General features: G+C 46.8%; 21 non-coding genes across 21 annotated transcripts; 7 read left to right on the top strand and 14 right to left on the bottom strand.

Annotated features, from left to right (window-relative positions):
* Window positions 1-235: 235 nt before the first annotated feature.
* On the bottom strand, window positions 236-398 carry LOC135027762 (U1 spliceosomal RNA). Its single transcript, XR_010224162.1, has one exon. It is a non-coding gene; the product is annotated as a U1 spliceosomal RNA (small nuclear RNA).
* Window positions 399-550: 152 nt separating this feature from the next.
* LOC135027710 (U1 spliceosomal RNA) lies at window positions 551-714 on the bottom strand. Its single transcript, XR_010224114.1, has one exon. It is a non-coding gene; the product is annotated as a U1 spliceosomal RNA (small nuclear RNA).
* A 674-nt stretch (window positions 715-1388) lies between these two features.
* Window positions 1389-1551, bottom strand: LOC135027780 (U1 spliceosomal RNA). Its single transcript, XR_010224180.1, has one exon. It is a non-coding gene; the product is annotated as a U1 spliceosomal RNA (small nuclear RNA).
* Window positions 1552-1703: 152 nt separating this feature from the next.
* Window positions 1704-1867, bottom strand: LOC135027708 (U1 spliceosomal RNA). The gene has a single exon (XR_010224112.1). It is a non-coding gene; the product is annotated as a U1 spliceosomal RNA (small nuclear RNA).
* Window positions 1868-2541: 674 nt separating this feature from the next.
* LOC135027772 (U1 spliceosomal RNA) lies at window positions 2542-2704 on the bottom strand. The gene has a single exon (XR_010224172.1). It is a non-coding gene; the product is annotated as a U1 spliceosomal RNA (small nuclear RNA).
* A 149-nt stretch (window positions 2705-2853) lies between these two features.
* On the bottom strand, window positions 2854-3018 carry LOC135027782 (U1 spliceosomal RNA). Its single transcript, XR_010224182.1, has one exon. It is a non-coding gene; the product is annotated as a U1 spliceosomal RNA (small nuclear RNA).
* Window positions 3019-3688: 670 nt separating this feature from the next.
* Window positions 3689-3851, bottom strand: LOC135027737 (U1 spliceosomal RNA). Its single transcript, XR_010224140.1, has one exon. It is a non-coding gene; the product is annotated as a U1 spliceosomal RNA (small nuclear RNA).
* A 152-nt stretch (window positions 3852-4003) lies between these two features.
* Window positions 4004-4167, bottom strand: LOC135027696 (U1 spliceosomal RNA). Its single transcript, XR_010224101.1, has one exon. It is a non-coding gene; the product is annotated as a U1 spliceosomal RNA (small nuclear RNA).
* Window positions 4168-5139: 972 nt separating this feature from the next.
* LOC135027693 (U1 spliceosomal RNA) lies at window positions 5140-5302 on the bottom strand. The gene has a single exon (XR_010224098.1). It is a non-coding gene; the product is annotated as a U1 spliceosomal RNA (small nuclear RNA).
* Window positions 5303-5976: 674 nt separating this feature from the next.
* LOC135027852 (U1 spliceosomal RNA) lies at window positions 5977-6139 on the bottom strand. Its single transcript, XR_010224243.1, has one exon. It is a non-coding gene; the product is annotated as a U1 spliceosomal RNA (small nuclear RNA).
* Window positions 6140-6291: 152 nt separating this feature from the next.
* On the bottom strand, window positions 6292-6455 carry LOC135027946 (U1 spliceosomal RNA). Its single transcript, XR_010224327.1, has one exon. It is a non-coding gene; the product is annotated as a U1 spliceosomal RNA (small nuclear RNA).
* Window positions 6456-7129: 674 nt separating this feature from the next.
* LOC135027845 (U1 spliceosomal RNA) lies at window positions 7130-7292 on the bottom strand. The gene has a single exon (XR_010224237.1). It is a non-coding gene; the product is annotated as a U1 spliceosomal RNA (small nuclear RNA).
* Window positions 7293-7444: 152 nt separating this feature from the next.
* LOC135027952 (U1 spliceosomal RNA) lies at window positions 7445-7608 on the bottom strand. The gene has a single exon (XR_010224332.1). It is a non-coding gene; the product is annotated as a U1 spliceosomal RNA (small nuclear RNA).
* Window positions 7609-7752: 144 nt separating this feature from the next.
* Window positions 7753-7868, top strand: LOC135027911 (U5 spliceosomal RNA). The gene has a single exon (XR_010224292.1). It is a non-coding gene; the product is annotated as a U5 spliceosomal RNA (small nuclear RNA).
* A 266-nt stretch (window positions 7869-8134) lies between these two features.
* Window positions 8135-8251, top strand: LOC135027922 (U5 spliceosomal RNA). Its single transcript, XR_010224303.1, has one exon. It is a non-coding gene; the product is annotated as a U5 spliceosomal RNA (small nuclear RNA).
* Window positions 8252-8537: 286 nt separating this feature from the next.
* Window positions 8538-8650, top strand: LOC135027923 (U5 spliceosomal RNA). Its single transcript, XR_010224304.1, has one exon. It is a non-coding gene; the product is annotated as a U5 spliceosomal RNA (small nuclear RNA).
* A 4818-nt stretch (window positions 8651-13468) lies between these two features.
* LOC135027789 (U1 spliceosomal RNA) lies at window positions 13469-13632 on the bottom strand. The gene has a single exon (XR_010224189.1). It is a non-coding gene; the product is annotated as a U1 spliceosomal RNA (small nuclear RNA).
* Window positions 13633-13776: 144 nt separating this feature from the next.
* On the top strand, window positions 13777-13892 carry LOC135027899 (U5 spliceosomal RNA). Its single transcript, XR_010224279.1, has one exon. It is a non-coding gene; the product is annotated as a U5 spliceosomal RNA (small nuclear RNA).
* Window positions 13893-14162: 270 nt separating this feature from the next.
* Window positions 14163-14278, top strand: LOC135027900 (U5 spliceosomal RNA). The gene has a single exon (XR_010224280.1). It is a non-coding gene; the product is annotated as a U5 spliceosomal RNA (small nuclear RNA).
* Window positions 14279-14564: 286 nt separating this feature from the next.
* LOC135027884 (U5 spliceosomal RNA) lies at window positions 14565-14680 on the top strand. Its single transcript, XR_010224265.1, has one exon. It is a non-coding gene; the product is annotated as a U5 spliceosomal RNA (small nuclear RNA).
* Window positions 14681-14955: 275 nt separating this feature from the next.
* On the top strand, window positions 14956-15071 carry LOC135027917 (U5 spliceosomal RNA). The gene has a single exon (XR_010224298.1). It is a non-coding gene; the product is annotated as a U5 spliceosomal RNA (small nuclear RNA).
* The last annotated feature ends 1831 nt before the right edge of the window (window positions 15072-16902 follow it).

The raw sequence follows: 16902 nt of genomic DNA, 5'->3' as shown, positions 1-16902 counted from the left end.
GATTTCTTGCAGCAGCTGGGCACTGTAACAGCTCCAGAGCTGCTCTGTAAGGCAAGTAAAAGGGTGTGGGCCCTGCAGCACTACCTGTAGTTTGCATTGTGCATTGGAAGGCACAAAGTAAGCAGACGGGAGGAGAAGTCAGGATAGTGCACAAGGGTATAGAAGGGAGGGGCTCAAGAAAAGAGAAGTGGAAACAGACAGCAAACTAGGCTGGAGAGAGACCTGAGACAAAGAGATCTGAATTATACGAGAGCCGACCAGGGGAAACACAAATTATGCAGTCAAGTTTCCCACATTTGGGGAAATTGCAGGGGCAGCACACCCAGAGTGCAATGGGTGAGCCTTGCCCTGGGAGAAGCACCTTCATGATCATAGTATCTCACCTGGCAGGTAAGTAGGAGTTGGGCTAGAGCTGGGGAGGGTCGCTGCTCGGACACCCCCCTGTCAAGTGAAGGAGATCCAACTGAGGCAGCACAAAGGAACTCTCGAAAGAAGAACAAGGCTAGAGGAAGATCTGAGACAAAGAAATCTGACTTTTACCAGAGCTGACCAGAGGAAAGCACAAACACAGTCCACCACTACCACAAATAATGCAGTCGAGTTTCCCACATTTGGGGAAATCACAGGGGTCAGCATACCCAGAGTGCAATGAATGAACCGCACCCTGGGAGAACAATCTTCATAACAATGGTATCTCCTATGCAAAATAAGTATGATTTGGGATATGGCTGGGGAGGGCCGCTGCTCAGGCACATCTCTGTCAAGTAAAGGAGATTCAACTGAGGCAGCACAAGGGAACTCTCATCTGGGGACAACAACTGCAGGGAGAACACATATTTTCAGATGAACATGGGAGGGCAGAAGGCTGCCTAATACTGAAGCACCCCCAAACAACAAACCAAATGCAACAACTAGTGCAAGCATTCCTGGGGGAAGGCCTGCAGCAGATAGATTTGCATATGGTGATGTCATCCAAGCAGTGGGTCAAAGTTGGCTTCAACCCTCGTCTGCATATGAAAAGAGAAAAGGGGCGTGCAGGGCATGGTGGCCTTTTGCGGCACTTGGCTGACCCCTAGTTTGCATTAAACACCTCCACCCTCCTTCGGTGTGGGGCTCATGTTGGCTATGCCCCAGCCCCTGAAGCATTCAAGCTGATTTCTTGCAGCAGCTGGGCACTGTAACAGCTCCAGAGCTGCTCTGTAAGGCAAGTAAAAGGTTGTGGGCCCTGCAGCACTACCTGTAGTTCGCATTGTGCGTTGGAAGGCACAAAGTAAGCAGAAAGGAGGAGAAGTCAGGATAGTGCGCAAGGGCATAGAAGGGAGCTGCTAAAGAAAAGAGAAGTGGAAACAGACAGCAAACTAGGCTGGAGAGAGACCTGAGACAAAGAGATCTGAATTATACGAGACCTGACCAGGGGAAACACAAATTATGCAGTCAAGTTTCCCACATTTGGGGAAATCGCAGGAGCAGCACACCCAGAGTGCAATGGGTGAGCCTTGCCCTGGGAGAAGCACCTTCATGATCATAGTATCTCACCTGGCAGGTAAGTAGGAGTTGGGCTAGAGCTGGGGAGGGTCGCTGCTCGGGCACCCCCCTGTCAAGTGAAGGAGATCCAACTGAGGCAGCACAAAGGAACTCTCGAAAGAAGAACAAGGCTAGAGGAAGATCTGAGACAAAGAAATCTGACTTTTACCAGAGCTGACCAGAGGAAAGCACAAACACAGTCCACCACTACCACAAATAATGCAGTCGAGTTTCCCACATTTGGGGAAATCACAGGGGTCAGCATACCCAGAGTGCAATGAATGAACCGCACCCTGGGAGAACAATCTTCATAACAATGGTATCTCCTATGCAAAATAAGTATGATTTGGGATATGGCTGGGGAGGGCCGCTGCTCAGGCACATCTCTGTCAAGTAAAGGAGATTCAACTGAGGCAGCACAAGGGAACTCTCATCTGGGGACAACAACTGCAGGGAGAACACATATTTTCAGATGAACATGGGAGGGCAGAAGGCTGCCTAATACTGAAGCACCCCCAAACAACAAACCAAATGCAACAACTAGTGCAAGCATTCCTGGGGGAAGGCCTGCAGCAGATAGATTTGCATATGGTGATGTCATCCAAGCAGTGGGTCAAAGTTGGCTTCAACCCTCGTCTGCATATGAAAAGAGAAAAGGGGCGTGCAGGGCATGGTGGCCTTTTGCGGCACTTGGCTGACCCCTAGTTTGCATTAAACACCTCCACCCTCCTTCGGTGTAGGGCTCATGTTGGCTATGCCCCAGCCCCTGTAGCATTCAAGCTGATTTCTTGCAGCAGCTGGGCACTGTAACAGCTCCAGAGCTGCTCTGTAAGGCAAGTAAAAGGGTGTGGGCCCTGCAGCACTACCTGTAGTTCGCATTGTGCGTTGGAAGGCACAAAGTAAGCAGAAAGGAGGAGAAGTCAGGATAGTGTGCAAGGGCATAGAAGGGAGCGGCTCAAGAAAAGAGAAGTGGAAACAGACAGCAAACTAGGCTGGAGAGAGACCTGAGACAAAGAGATCTGAATTATACGAGACCTGACCAGGGGAAACACAAATTATGCAGTCAAGTTTCCCACATTTGGGGAAATCGCAGGGGCAGCACACCCAGAGTGCAATGGGTGAGCCTTGCCCTGGGAGAAGCACCTTCATGATCATAGTATCTCACCTGGCAGGTAAGTAGGAGTTGGGCTAGAGCTGGGGAGGGTCGCTGCTCGGGCACCCCCCTGTCAAGTGAAGGAGATCCAACTGAGGCAGCACAAGGAAACTCTCGAAAGAAGAACAAGGCTAGAGGAAGATCTGAAACAAAGAAATCTGACTTTTACCAGAGAGCAGAGGAAAACACAAACACAGTCCCCCACTACCAACAAATAAAGCAGTCGCGTTTCCCACATTTGGGGAAATCACAGGGGTCAGCATACCCAGAATGCAATGAATGAACCTCACCCTGGGAGAGTAATCTTCATGACCATGGTATCTCCTATGCAAAATAAGTATGATTTGGGATAGGGCTGGGGAGGGCCGCTGCTCATGCACATCTCTGTCAAGTAAAGGAGATTCAACTGAGGCAGCACAAGGGAACTCTCATCTGGGGACAACAACTGCAGGGAGAACACATATTTTCAGATGAACATGGGAGGGCAGAAGGCTGCCTAATACTGAAGCACCCCCAAACAACAAACCAAATGCAACAACTAGTGCAAGCATTCCTGGGGGAAGTTCTGCAGAAGACGGATTTGCATACGGTGATGTCATCCAAGCAGTGGGTCAAAGTTGGCTTCAACCCTCATCTGCATATGAAAAGAGAAAAGGGGCGTGCAGGGCATGGCGGCCTTTTGCGGTGCTTGGATGACCCCTAGTTCGCATTAAACACCCCACCCTCCTTTGGTGTGGGGCTCATGTTGGCCATGCCCCATCCCCTGAAGCATTCAAGCTGATTTATTGCAGCAGCTGGGCACTGTAACAGCTCCAGAGCTGCTCTGAACGGCAAGTAAAAGGGTGTGGGCCCTGCAGCACTACCTGTAGTTTGCATTGTGCATTGGAAGGCACAAAGTAAGCAGACGGGAGAAGTCAGGATAGTGCGCAAGGGCATAGAAGGGAGCGGCTCAAGAAAAGAGAAGTTGAAACAGACAGCAAACTAGGCTGGAGAGAGACCTGAGACAAAGAGATCTGAATTATACGAGAGCCGACCAGGGCAAACACAAATTATGCAGTCAAGTTTCCCACATTTGGGGAAATCGCAGGAGCAGCACACCCAGAGTGCAATGGGTGAGCCTTGCCCTGGGAGAAGCACCTACATGATCATAGTATCTCACCTGCCAGGTAAGTAGAAGTTGGGCTAGAGCTGGGGAGGGTCGCTGCTCGGGTACCCCCCTGTCAAGTGAAGGAGATCCAACTGAGGCAGCACAAGGGAACTCTCGAAAGAAGAACAAGGCTAAAGGAAGATCTGAGACAAAGAAATCTGACTTTTACCAGAGCTGACCAGAGGAAAGCACAAACACAGTCCCCCACTACCACAAATAATGCAGTCGAGTTTCCCACATTTGGGGAAATCACAGGGGTCAGCATACCCAGAATGCAATGAATGAACCTCACCGTGGGAGAACAATCTTCATGACCATGGTATCTCCTATGCAAAATAAGTATGATTTGGGATAGGGCTGGGGAGGGCCGCTGCTCAGGCACATCTCTGTCAAGTAAAGGAGATTCAACTGAGGCAGCACAAGGGAACTCTCATCTGGGGACAACAACTGCAGGGAGAACACATATTTTCAGATGAACATGGGAGGGCAGAAGGCTGCCTAATACTGAAGCACCCCCAAACAACAAACCAAATGCAACAACTAGTGCAAGCATTCCTGGGGGAAGGCCTGCAGCAGATGGATTTGCATACGGTGATGTCATCCAAGCAGTGGGTCAAAGTTGGCTTCAACCCTCGTCTGCATATGAAAAGAGAAAAGGGGCGTGCAGGGCATGGCGGCCTTTTGCGGCGCTTGGATGACCCCTAGTTCGCATTAAACACCTCCACCCTCCTTCGGTGTGGGGCTCATGTTGGCTATGCCCCAGCCCCTGAAGCATTCAAGCTGATTTCTTGCAGCAGCTGGGCACTGTAACAGCTCCAGAGCTGCTCTGTACGGCAAGTAAAAGGGTGTGGGCCCTGCAGCACTACCTGTAGTTTGCATTGTGCATTGGAAGGCACAAAGTAAGCAGACAGGAGGAGAAGTCAGGATAGTGCACAAGGGTATAAAAGGGAGGGGCTCATGAAAAAAGAAGTGGAAACAGACAGCAAACTAGGCTGGAGAGAGACCTGAGACAAAGAGATCTGAATTATACGAGAGCCGACCAGGGGAAACACAAATTATGCAGTCAAGCTTCCCACATTTGGGGAAATCAGAGTGCAATGGGTGAGCCTTGCCCTGGGAGAAGCACCTTCATGATCATAGTATCTCACCTGGCAGGTAAGTAGGAGTTGGGCTAGAGCTGGGGAGGGTCGCTGCTCGGGCACCCCTCTGTCAAGTGAAAGAGATCCAACTGAGGCAGCACAAGGAAACTCTCGAAAGAAGAACAAGGCTAGAGGAAGATCTGAGACAAATAAATCTGACTTTTACCAGAGCTGACCAGAGGAAAGCACAAACACAGTCCCCCACTACCACAAATAATGCAGTCGAGTTTCCCACATTTTGGAAATCACAGGGGTCAGCATACCCAGAATGCAATGAATGAACCTCACCCTGGGAGAACAATCTTCATGACCATGGTATCTCCTATGCAAAATAAGTATGATTTGGGATAGGGCTGGGGAGGGCCGCTGCTCAGGCACATCTCTGTCAAGTAAAGGAGATTCAACTGAGGCAGCACAAGGGAACTCTCATCTGGGGACAACAACTGCAGGGAGAACACATATTTTCAGATGAACATGGGAGGGCAGAAGGCTGCCTAATACTGAAGCACCCCCAAACAACAAACCAAATGCAACAACTAGTGCAAGCATTCCTGGGGGAAGGCCTGCAGCAGATGGATTTGCATACGGTGATGTCATCCAAGCAGTGGGTCAAAGTTGGCTTCAACCCTCGTCTGCATATGAAAAGAGAAAAGGGGCGTGCAGGGCATGGCGGCCTTTTGCGGCGCTTGGATGACCCCTAGTTCACATTAAACACCTCCACCCTCCTTCGGTGTGGGGCTCATGTTGGCTGTGCCCCAGCCCCTGAAGCATTCAAGCTGATTTCTTGCAGTAGCTGGGCACTGTAACAGCTCCAGAGCTGCTCTGTACGGCAAGTAAAAGGGTGTGGGCCCTACAGCACTACCTGTAGTTTGCATTGTGCATTGGAAGGCACAAAGTAAGCAGACAGGAGGAGAAGTCAGGATAGTGCACAAGGGTATAAAAGGGAGGGGCTCATGAAAAAAGAAGTGGAAACAGACAGCAAACTAGGCTGGAGAGAGACCTGAGACAAAGAGATCTGAATTATACGAGAGCCGACCAGGGGAAACACAAATTATGCAGTCAAGCTTCCCACATTTGGGGAAATCGCAGGGGCACCACACCCAGAGTGCAATGGGTGAGCCTTGCCCTGGGAGAAGCACCTTCATGATCATAGTATCTCACCTGGCAAGTAAGTAGGAGTTGGGCTAGAGCTGGGGAGGGTCGCTGCTCGGGCACCCCCCTGTCAAGTGAAAGAGATCCAACTGAGGCAGCACAAGGGAACTCTCGAAAGAAGAACAAGGCTAGAGGAAGATCTGAGACAAATAAATCTGACTTTTACCAGAGCTGTCCAGAGGAAAGCACAAACACAGTCCCCCACTACCACAAATAATGCAGTTGAGTTTCCCACATTTGGGGAAATCACAGGGGTCAGCATACCCAGAATGCAATGAATGAACCTCACCCTGGGAGAACAATCTTCATGACCATGGTATCTCCTATGCAAAATAAGTATGATTTGGGATAGGGCTGGGGAGGGCCGCTGCTCAGGCACATCTCTGTCAAGTAAAGGAGATTCAACTGAGGCAGCACAAGGGAACTCTCATCTGGGGACAACAACTGCAGGGAGAACACATATTTTCAGATGAACATGGGAGGGCAGAAGGCTGCCTAATAATGAAGCACCCCCAAACAACAAACCAAATGCAACAACTAGTGCAAGCATTCCTGGGGGAAGGCCTGCAGCAGATGGATTTGCATACGGTGATGTCATCCAAGCAGTGGGTCAAAGTTGGCTTCAACCCTCGTCTGCATATGAAAAGAGAAAAGGGGCGTGCAGGGCATAGCGGCCTTTTGCGGCGCTTGGATGACCCCTAGTTCGCATTAAACACCTCCACCCTCCTTCGGTGTGGGGCTCATGTTGGCTATGCCCCAGCCCCTGAAGCATTCAAGCTGATTTCTTGCAGCAGCTGGGCACTGTAACAGCTCCAGAGCTGCTCTGTACGGCAAGTAAAAGGGTGTGGGCCCTGCAGCACTACCAGTAGTTTGCATTGTGCATTGGAAGGCACAAAGTAAGCAGACAAGAGGAGAAGTCAGGATAGTGCACAAGGGTATAAAAGGGAGGGGCTCATGAAAAAAGAAGTGGAAACAGACAGCAAACTAGGCTGGAGAGAGACCTGAGACAAAGAGATCTGAATTATACGAGAGCCGACCAGGGGAAACACAAATTATGCAGTCAAGCTTCCCACATTTGGGGAAATCGCAGGGGCACCACACCCAGAGTGCAATGGGTGAGCCTTGCCCTGGGAGAAGCACCTTCATGATCATAGTATCTCACCTGGCAGGTAAGTAGGAGTTGGGCTAGAGCTGGGGAGGGTCGCTACTCGGGCACCCCCCTGTCAAGTGAAAGAGATCCAACTGAGGCAGCACAAGGGAACTCTCGAAAGAAGAACAAGGCTAGAGGAAGATCTGAGACAAATAAATCTGACTTTTACCAGAGCTGACCAGAGGAAAGCACAAACACAGTCCCCCACTACCACAAATAATGCAGTCGAGTTTCCCACATTTGGGGAAATCACAGGGGTCAGCATACCCAGAATGCAATGAATGAACCTCACCCTGGGAGAACAATCTTCATGACCATGGTATCGCCTATGCAAAATAAGTATGATTTGGGATAGGGCTGGGGAGGGCCGCTGCTCAGGCACATCTCTGTCAAGTAAAGGAGATTCAGCTGAGGCAGCACAAGGGAACTCTCATCTGGGGACAACAACTGCAGGGAGAACACATATTTTCATATAAAAATCTTGGTCATGCTCTGGTTTCTCTTCAGAACGAACAAATCTTTCGCCTCTTACTAAAGATTTCCGTAGAGAGGCGCAAAACCGAGTTTTATCTCAATTTTTGCATGCCCCATCTTTTTGGGGTTTCTTTTACCGGTTTAAAGATAGAATGAGTGTGCTTTAATGTAAGCTCATTTGCATAGAAATGACAGTAAATGTTTATGTTCAAACAGAACTTTCTTGACCATGCTACTTGCTTTAAAGATCTGGGAGCACATGGAATACAGTACAAACCATGCTTATAGCAAGGAGAAGCCAGGTGAGAAATCTGCTTTCTTTCAAATTGGGCACTCACTTTGATCTGAATGAGGACTGCTGGCACAGCACTCAGGCGACAGGTGGAATCTTGGTCATGCTCTGGTTTCTCTTCAGAACGAACAAATCTTTCGCCTTTTATTAAAGATTATCCGTGGAGAGGAGCAAAACTGAATTTTATCTCAATTTTTGCATGCCCCATATTATTGGGGTTTCTTTTATCAGTTTAAAGACAGAACGAGTGTGCTTTCTTGTTAGCTTTAATGTAAGTTTATTTGCATAACAATGACAATAAATGTCTGTTTCTTTTCAAGCAGAACTTTCTTGACCATTCTAATTGCTTGAAAGATCTGGGAGCACATGGAAAAGAGTACAAACCATGTTTATAGCAAGGGGAAGCCTGGTGAGAAATCTGCTTTCTTTCTTTCAAATTGGGTGCTCACTTTGAGCTGAATGAGGACTGCTGGCATGGCACTCAGGCGACAGGTGGAATCTTGGTCATGCTCTGGTTTCTCTTCAGAACAAACAAATCTTTCGCCTTTTACTAAAAATTTCCGTGGAGAGGAGCAAAACTGAGTTTTATCTCAATTTTTGCATGCCCCATATCATACCTCCCAACTGTCCCGATTTTCGCGGGACAGTCCCGTTTTTTGGGGACTGTCCCGCTGTCCCACCTGCGGGCCGCAGTGTCCCGCGGTGGGGAGGACAATTGGGAGGCTCTGTCTGTCGCTGCCCTGCTTAGCAGAGCAGCGGTGAATAGACGCTGTGCGCATGCGCACAGCGTCTATTCACTGAAGTCAGAGGGAGAGGTGGCATGCCAGCGGCTCACAGAGCGCTGGGCATGCCCGCTCAGTGCCGAAAACGGGGGCGTGACTCGCGATCGCGGGTCCTCCCGCGAAGCCACGCCCCCTTTTACTTAGGTCACACCCTTTTTGGGAGCGCGCGCGACTTCGCCGCGCGTGTGTCCCTCTTTGCGAGCCGACAAAGTTGGGAGGTATGCCCATATTATTGGGGTTTCTTTTATCAGTTTAAAGACAGAACGAGTTTGCTTTCTTGTTAGCTTTAATGTAAGTTTATTTGCATAACAATGACAGTAAATGTTTGTTTCTTTTCAAACAGAACTTTCTTGACCATGCTACTTGCTTGAAAGATCTGGGAGCACATGGAAAACAGTACAAACCATGCAGTATCACAAGAGCCTTTATTTGATCTTTCATGAAGATAGAGCAGAATTGAGGACACGTCAACAATTTCTGCCGAAGGTGGTTCATCTTTCCACATGGTGCCTTTGGCCACTGACACCTTCGTTGAGTCAAAGTCTCTGGCTGTGGTCAGAACTTTGAAAATTTATGTCACCAGAACGGTTCAGATTAGGAAAACAGAGGCTCTGTTTGTCCTGTATGCTCCCAACAGGATTGGGTGTCCTGCTTCCATGTAGACCATTATGCGCTGGATCTGTGGTAAGATTCAGCATGCTCATTCCATGGCAGGATTGCCGTTACTGAATTAGGTGAAGACCCATTCTACTAGAAAGGTGGGTTCATCCTGGGCAGCTGGTCGGGGAGTCTCGGCATTGCAACTTTGCCGAGCAGCTATTTAGTAAACACTTTTGCTAAGTTTTACAAGTTTGATACCTTGGCCGATGATAACTTCAAGTTGGGTCATTCGGTGCTGCAGAGTCGTACGCACTCTTCCACCCGTTCAAGAGCTTTGGTATAACCCCATGGTTCTTAATGTGACCCCAGCATCCTCTAGGTCGTATGAGAAAATAGGATTTTAATACCTACCGGTAAATCCTTTTCTCTTAGTCTGTAGAGGATGCTGGGCACCCGTCCCAGTCCATACTGTGTCTGCAGTTATTACTTGTGGTTATACACATGTTGTGTTATGGTTCTGGTCAGCTTTTTGCTGCAATTGTTCATGCCGTTGGCTTGTGTTCTGTTGAATGCCACGTTCTGCGGCATGCTTAAGGTGTGAGCTGGTAAGATGCTCACCTTAGTTTAACAATAAATCCTTTCCTCGAAATGTCCGTCTCCATGGGCACAGTTCCTATAACTGGAGTCTGGAGGAGGGGCATAGAGGGAGGAGCCAGTTCACACCCTTTGATAGTCTTAAAGTGCCCATGTCTCTTGCGGATCCCGTCTATACCCCATGGTTCTTAATGTGACCCCAGCATCCTCTACGGACTAAGAGAAAAGGATGCCCTTGCGCACTATCCTGACTTCTCCTCCCGTCTGCTTACTTTGTGCCTTCCAACGCACAATGCAAACTACAGGTGGTGCTGCAGGGCCCACACCCTTTTACTTGCCTTACAGAACAGCTCTGGAGCTGTTACAGTGCCCAGCTGCTGCAAGAAATCAGCTTGAATGCTTCAGGGGATGGGGCATGGCCAACATGAGCCCCACACCAAAGGAGGGTGGGGGTGTTTAATGAGAACTAGGGGTCATCCAAGCACTGCAAAAGGCCGCCATGCCCTGCACGCCCCTTTTCTCTTTTCATATGCAGATGAGGGTTCCAGCCAACTTTGGCCCACTGCTTGAATAACATCACTGTATGCAAATCCGTCTGCTGCAGACCTTCCCCCAGGAAGGCTTGTACTAGATGTTGCATATGGTTTGATATTTGATGGTGCTTCAGTATTAGGCAGCCTTCCGCCCTCCCATGTTCATCTGAAAAGATGTGGTCTCCCTGCAGTTGTTGTCCCCAGACGAGAGTTCCCTTGTGCTTCCTCAGTTGAATCTCCTTAACTTGACGGGGGAGGGGCTGCCCGAGCAGCCACCCTCCCCAGCCCTATCCCAACTCATACTTATTTTGCATATGAGATCTCTTGATCATGAAGATTGTTATCACAGGGTGAGGTTCATCCATTATATTTTAAAATAGGAAGGTACAAATTACATATTTGAATTGCATTTATGTGCTGGATTCAAATGTCCCCCCCCCCCTTCCTTTCTCAATTGTGCCCGTCAGCAGCTATTCTAAGGTTGCTGCCAATGGGTGTGACACATTAATTTCTTCTGTGGGGTACACTGGACTCCACAAGGATTCACATTGGGGTGTAGAGTAGGATCTTGATCTGAGGCACCAACCGGCTCAAAGCTTTTGACTGTTCCCAAGATGCTCAGTGCATTCTCCTCTATAACCCCGCTTCCATGAACAGGGAGCTCAGTTTGTAGTTGGTGCCTTCAGTAGCAGGCCACTTAACAGGGGCCTGCCTCAGGCAGCCTATTCTTAGCTATAAATTTTGACAAGAAAAGAAGAACTTGTTTTATGAGAATCTACAAGGGCTGCAGCAGGCTAGGTCTAATAGACATCTTTACTGCAGCTTCATCACTCCCAGCGGCGCTGTATACTCCCGTGCCCTGGTTGCTGGGTCACTGCAGCGGAGGGTCCGGTTTCATCCTAAGGTCAGTCACACACACACCACCCTTCCGGATCACGAGGCCGCTGATGAAGGGGAGCGTGGCCGTAGGGGGTGGACCGTGTGCGCACTGGCGTGGACACTGATTACTGGGCAGCCGCTCCACTAGCCACCAGGTACAGTTAAGGAGCACAGGTCTGGGGGTTTTTCTCCTATATTAACCCAATTTTGTACTGCCCGCAGCGCATTGTGATAGGTAATAGGGCCTGATTCAGGTTGGATTGCAATCACAATAAGCGATCCAACTGCAAAAATTGCTAAGAGCATACGCATGTGCCTGCATTTTCTGCGGCACCCCGCAGAGAATGCGATCGCCTCTGCCTGTCAATCGGGGCGGGGGGGGGATAGGTGGGTCAGCAACACTCCATTTCCAAGTCAGGGATGGAGCGGTGCGGGGGCAAGGCTTCAAAATGGGGTCTGCAACGGAGGAGACACAGGGGGCGTGGTCACAGCGGCTGTATGACATCACATTCAGCCGCTGTGATCACAAAAATGGTGGCGGCTTCCTGCGCGCACATACAGTCTGCACCAGCAGGAGGCTACACCATTTTTTATGATCACGCTGAACTGCAGTGCGACTGCAATTACAGCATGGTCAAGAAGGGAGGCGTCATGCTGGGTGGCCATGCCCTTTCACTGTGCAGGAGCCAGCACTGCTCACACACTAGTCCCCGGGTGCAGCCCCCAACCCCCGGGACACCCGGAGCAACAAAATGTAGATTCAGGCCACCAGGCCACGCCCCTACCTATGAAACCATGCCTCCTTTTTACCATTGCGCTGCTTATCTGCGCGCACTGCATTACAATCTCCCTCGCCACCTCTCTGGGTGTCACCAGTGATAGTGACACCTCTGCCATGCTTGTAGCAGCTGGTCCTAAGATCTACGCCTCAAGCCCTGAGTGTTTGCCCTTGTGACTTGTTGATCATCATAGCGAAGCAGATGCTTACAGAAAACTGCAGGGGCTTAGATTGAAAATAAAAAAATTGATGGGTATAAGGTAGAGAGGAGCGGGTTCGGTTCTCCGAGAACCGAATTCCCCACGAACTCCACGTTGTTTACACTGGTCCGAGGCAGGCTCGGTTGTTCCCGCCTGACTCGGAAAACCTGAACAAGGGAAAATGTCATCATCCCGCTGTCGGATTCTCGCGAGATTCGGATTCCATATAAAGAGCTGCTTGTTGCCGCCATTTTTACTCGTGCTTTGAAGAGAGAGCGGAATGGACGTGGCTATGTTCTCTCAGTGGAAATCTCAATATCAGTGCTCAGTATCAGTGGTTACTTATTGCTGCTCAGTAATACTAGTAGTGTGTCTCTCCTGCTCAGTGTCAGTTCTCAGTAGTATCCTCATCAGTGCTCAGTATCACTGCTCATTGTCTTGTGCTGCATTGTGGTGCTCAGCATACTACAGTACATTACTAATAGTCCAGTGCTGCATCTTGCTGCTCAGTGTCAGTTCTAGTATCCTCATCAGTGCTCACTATCACTGTTCATTGCATTTTGGTTTTCTGTATACTACAGTAACATAGTAATATAGTAACATATAGTAACATAGTTTTTGAGGTTGAATAGAGGCAAATTGCCCATCGTGTTCAACCTGTTTTAAGTTGTGATGATTCTACATACTTGCTGAATAATGTTTTATGACTAGTTAGCTACTATAACTCATGTTACCCCCGGATTAACCATGTTGATATTTTAAGTATTATAACCTTAGATAGCTTTTTCATTCAGAAATGTATCCATTCCTTTTTAAATCCAATTACAGAGTCCGCCATTACCACCTTCCCTGGCAGGGAATTCCACATCCTGATTGCCCTAACAGTGAAGATCATAGTATCTCACCTGGCAGGTAAGTAGGAGTTGGGCTAGAGCTGTGGAGGATTGCTGCTCGGGCACCCCCTGTCAAGTGAAGGAGATCCAACTGAGGCAGCACAAGGGAACTCTCGAAAGAAGAACAAGGCTAGAGGAAGATCTGAGACAAAGAAATCTGACTTTTACCAGAGCTGACCAGAGGAAAGCACAAACACAGTCCCCCACTACCACAAATAATGCAGTCGAGTTTCCCACATTTGGGGAAATCACAGGGGTCAGCATACCCAGAATGCAATGAATGAACCTCACCCTGGGAGAACAATCTTCATGACCATGGTATCTCCTATGCAAAATAAGTATGATTTGGGATAGGGCTGGGGAGGGCCGCTGCTCAGGCACATCTCTGTCAAGTAAAGGAGATTCAACTGAGGCAGCACAAGGGAACTCTCATCTGGGGACAACAACTGCAGGGAGAACACATATTTTCAGATGAAAATCTTGGTCATGCTCTGGTTTCTCTTCAGAACGAACAAATCTTTCGCCTTTTACTAAAGATTTCCGTGGAGAGGAGCAAAACTGAGTTTTACCTCAATTTTTGCATGCCCCATCTTTTTGGATTTTCTTTTATCGGTTTAAAGATAGAATGAGTGTGCTTTAATGAAAGCTCATTTGCATAGAAATTACAGTAAATGTTTGTTTCTTTTCAAACAGAACTTTCTTGACCATGCTACTTGCTTGAAAGATCTGGGAGCACATGGAATACAGTACAAACCATGCTTATAGCAAGGAGAAGCCAGGTGAGAAATCTGCTTTCTTTCAAATTGGGCGCTCACTTTGATCTGAATGAGGACTGCTGGCATGGCACTCAGGCGACAGGTGGAATCTTGGTCATGCTCTGGTTTCTCTTCAGAATGAACAAATCTTTCGCCTTTTATTAAAGATTTCCGTGGAGAGGAGCAAAACTGAGTTTTATCTCAATTTTTGCATGCCCCATATTATTGGGGTTTCTTTTATCAGTTTAAAGACAGAACGAGTGTGCTTTCTTGTTGGCTTTAATGTAAGTTTATTTGTATAACAATGATAGTAAATGTCTGTTTCTTTTCAAACAGAACTTTCTTGACCATGCTACTTGCTTGAAAGATCTGGGAGCACATGGAAAAGAGTACAAACCATGCTTATAGCTAGGGGAAGCCTGGTGAGAAATCTGCTTTCTTTCTTTCAAATTGGGTGCTCACTTTGAGCTGAATGAGGACTGCTGGCATGGCACTCAGGCGACAGGTGGAATCTTGGTCATGCTCTGGTTTCTCTTCAGAACGAACAAATCTTTCGCCTTTTACTAAAGATTTCCGTGGAGAGGAGCAAAACTGAGTTTTATCTCAAATTTTGCATGCCCCATCTTATTGGGGTTTTATTTTATCTGTTTAAAGATAGAACGAGTGTGCTTTAATGTAAGCTCATTTGCATAGAAATGACAGTAAATGTTTGTTTCTTTTCAAACAGAACTTTCTTGACTATACTAATTGCTTGAAAGATCTGGGAACACATGGAAAAGAGTACAAACCATGTTTATAGCTAGGGGAAGCCTGGTGAGAAATCTGCTTTCTTTCTTTCAAATTGGGTGCTCACTTTGAGCTCAATGAGAACTGCTGGCATGGCACTCAGGCGACAGGTGGAATCTTGGTCATGCTCTGGTTTCTCTTCAGAACTAACAAATATTTCGCCTTTTATTAAAGATTTCCGTGGAGAGGAGCAAAACTGAGTTTTATCTCAATTTTTGCATGCCCCATATTATTGGGGTTTCTTTTATCAGTTTAAAGACAGAACGAGTGTGCTTTCTTGTTAGCTTTAATGTAAGTTGCCATAGATGCAGTGAAACACATGTGTAGGGCACGGCGTGTCCGCGTGTATTTGACTCATGTGAAATGTTATAAAACAAAAATATATGATTATGATGTTAGCTGTTAGTCTCCACTAATAGGGAATAGAAGCTGAGCTATAAGAAAGGAATACACTAGATATGATGTCACTTAGCAATTACAATGTCTAAAGTGCATACAGATAGCTACTAATAACTCTTGATAAGAAAGTATATCAGTGTGGGTATATTTATATGATGGGATATTGGGACTAGTGAATATATATCACTCCTGCTGTCCAGATTGGCAATAACCAGACAATTATGATAAGAGTAGAGATGTCACTTGGGCTGCTATAGATATTAATTTAATGCTGTATGTGTCATTTGTTACAAATGGATACATTTTCTATGAGTCAGCCTAGCAGCTGCATGTTCTAACAGAACACTATCCTCACACAGAATCTGCTAACCTTGAGATAACTAAATGACAGTGTGTAACAGTCTCTTTACTATAAGACTGTTACAAAGTAATATATATATTTGAAGTCAGTCTAGCAGCTGTGTGTTCCAGCAGTTTATAAGACAAAGAAAATCTCCTATTGTGGAATCTAGACACATGGGACTGCTGGCCTGTGTCATACTATTTCTATGTAATACCAGTAACATGTATATAACTGTTACATAATTGTTACAAATGGATAAATCTTTGAGTCAGCCTAGCAGCTGCATGTCCTAACAGGACACCATAAATCCTTTACAGTGTAACAAATTGATTGGTAACACTTAAAGGCTGGAGAGCAGTTATATGCCTTACTAGCATACTCAATATACCACATTATTACACCAGTTACCACGATTATTGACAGCGCATTTGATATATTATATTACCCTCACACTGAGTCTGTTTACCTTTAGATAACTAAGTGACCGAATATGTAACAGTTTCTCTATCATAAGACTGTTACAAAGTGAGATAGATATATTTGGAAGTCAGTCAAACAGCTGTGTGTTTCAGCGGTTTATAAGAAAATTCCTCATTGTGGAATCTGGACCACTATATATATAGCACATGGAATTGCCACATCTCCCTATATGATAATTTCATTACACTGTAACATAATAAGAATTAACTCTTTAACAGTGTAAATAGAGAGTAATGAATCTCTGACACATGGAATATATTATTTCTTAGATGAATTGGATAAACCATTATGACAGACACTTTGCTTCTTAATAAGAATTGAGGTGGCTATACCTCTAAGGAAAGCATTATTGCCTACGCCTAGATCAGATTAAATAAGATCTGGCTGAATATATGAAGGAAGGTTGCTATTTATATGAGAATTGGAATTGCTATATTCCTTAAGGCAACCCCACCGATTGATATATGTTGTCAATTAAGTATATCTGAACGGCTATATCTGGACCAGATTTAATAAGATCTGGCTGATTATATGAAGGAGGGCTGCTATTTATATTGGAATTGCCATATTCCTTAAGGCAACCGCACCTGTTGGTATATCTCGCCAATTAACTATATCTAAACAGCTAAATTAAAGCTATTCATCATTTTTTTAGTTTGGATATTAATAAATATGATCTTTCCATGATCCATAGAGATTTCCCTATCAAGTGATTCCTTATCCGATATAGAAAGCTATCCCCCTGTGGTATTGAATTTAGGAATATAGTCTTAGGGGACACAGAGAAATAAGTGATCCCCATCTACCTAAGCACCCCACAAATTGGAGGTTAGCTTACCGGTTATACTC

Source organism: Pseudophryne corroboree, unplaced genomic scaffold (genome assembly GCF_028390025.1).
Source record: "Pseudophryne corroboree isolate aPseCor3 unplaced genomic scaffold, aPseCor3.hap2 scaffold_471, whole genome shotgun sequence".
NCBI classification, from domain to species: domain Eukaryota; kingdom Metazoa; phylum Chordata; class Amphibia; order Anura; family Myobatrachidae; genus Pseudophryne; species Pseudophryne corroboree.
The sequence above is the reverse complement of the archived record's forward strand: the minus strand, read 5'-3'. Positions and strand labels throughout refer to the sequence as shown.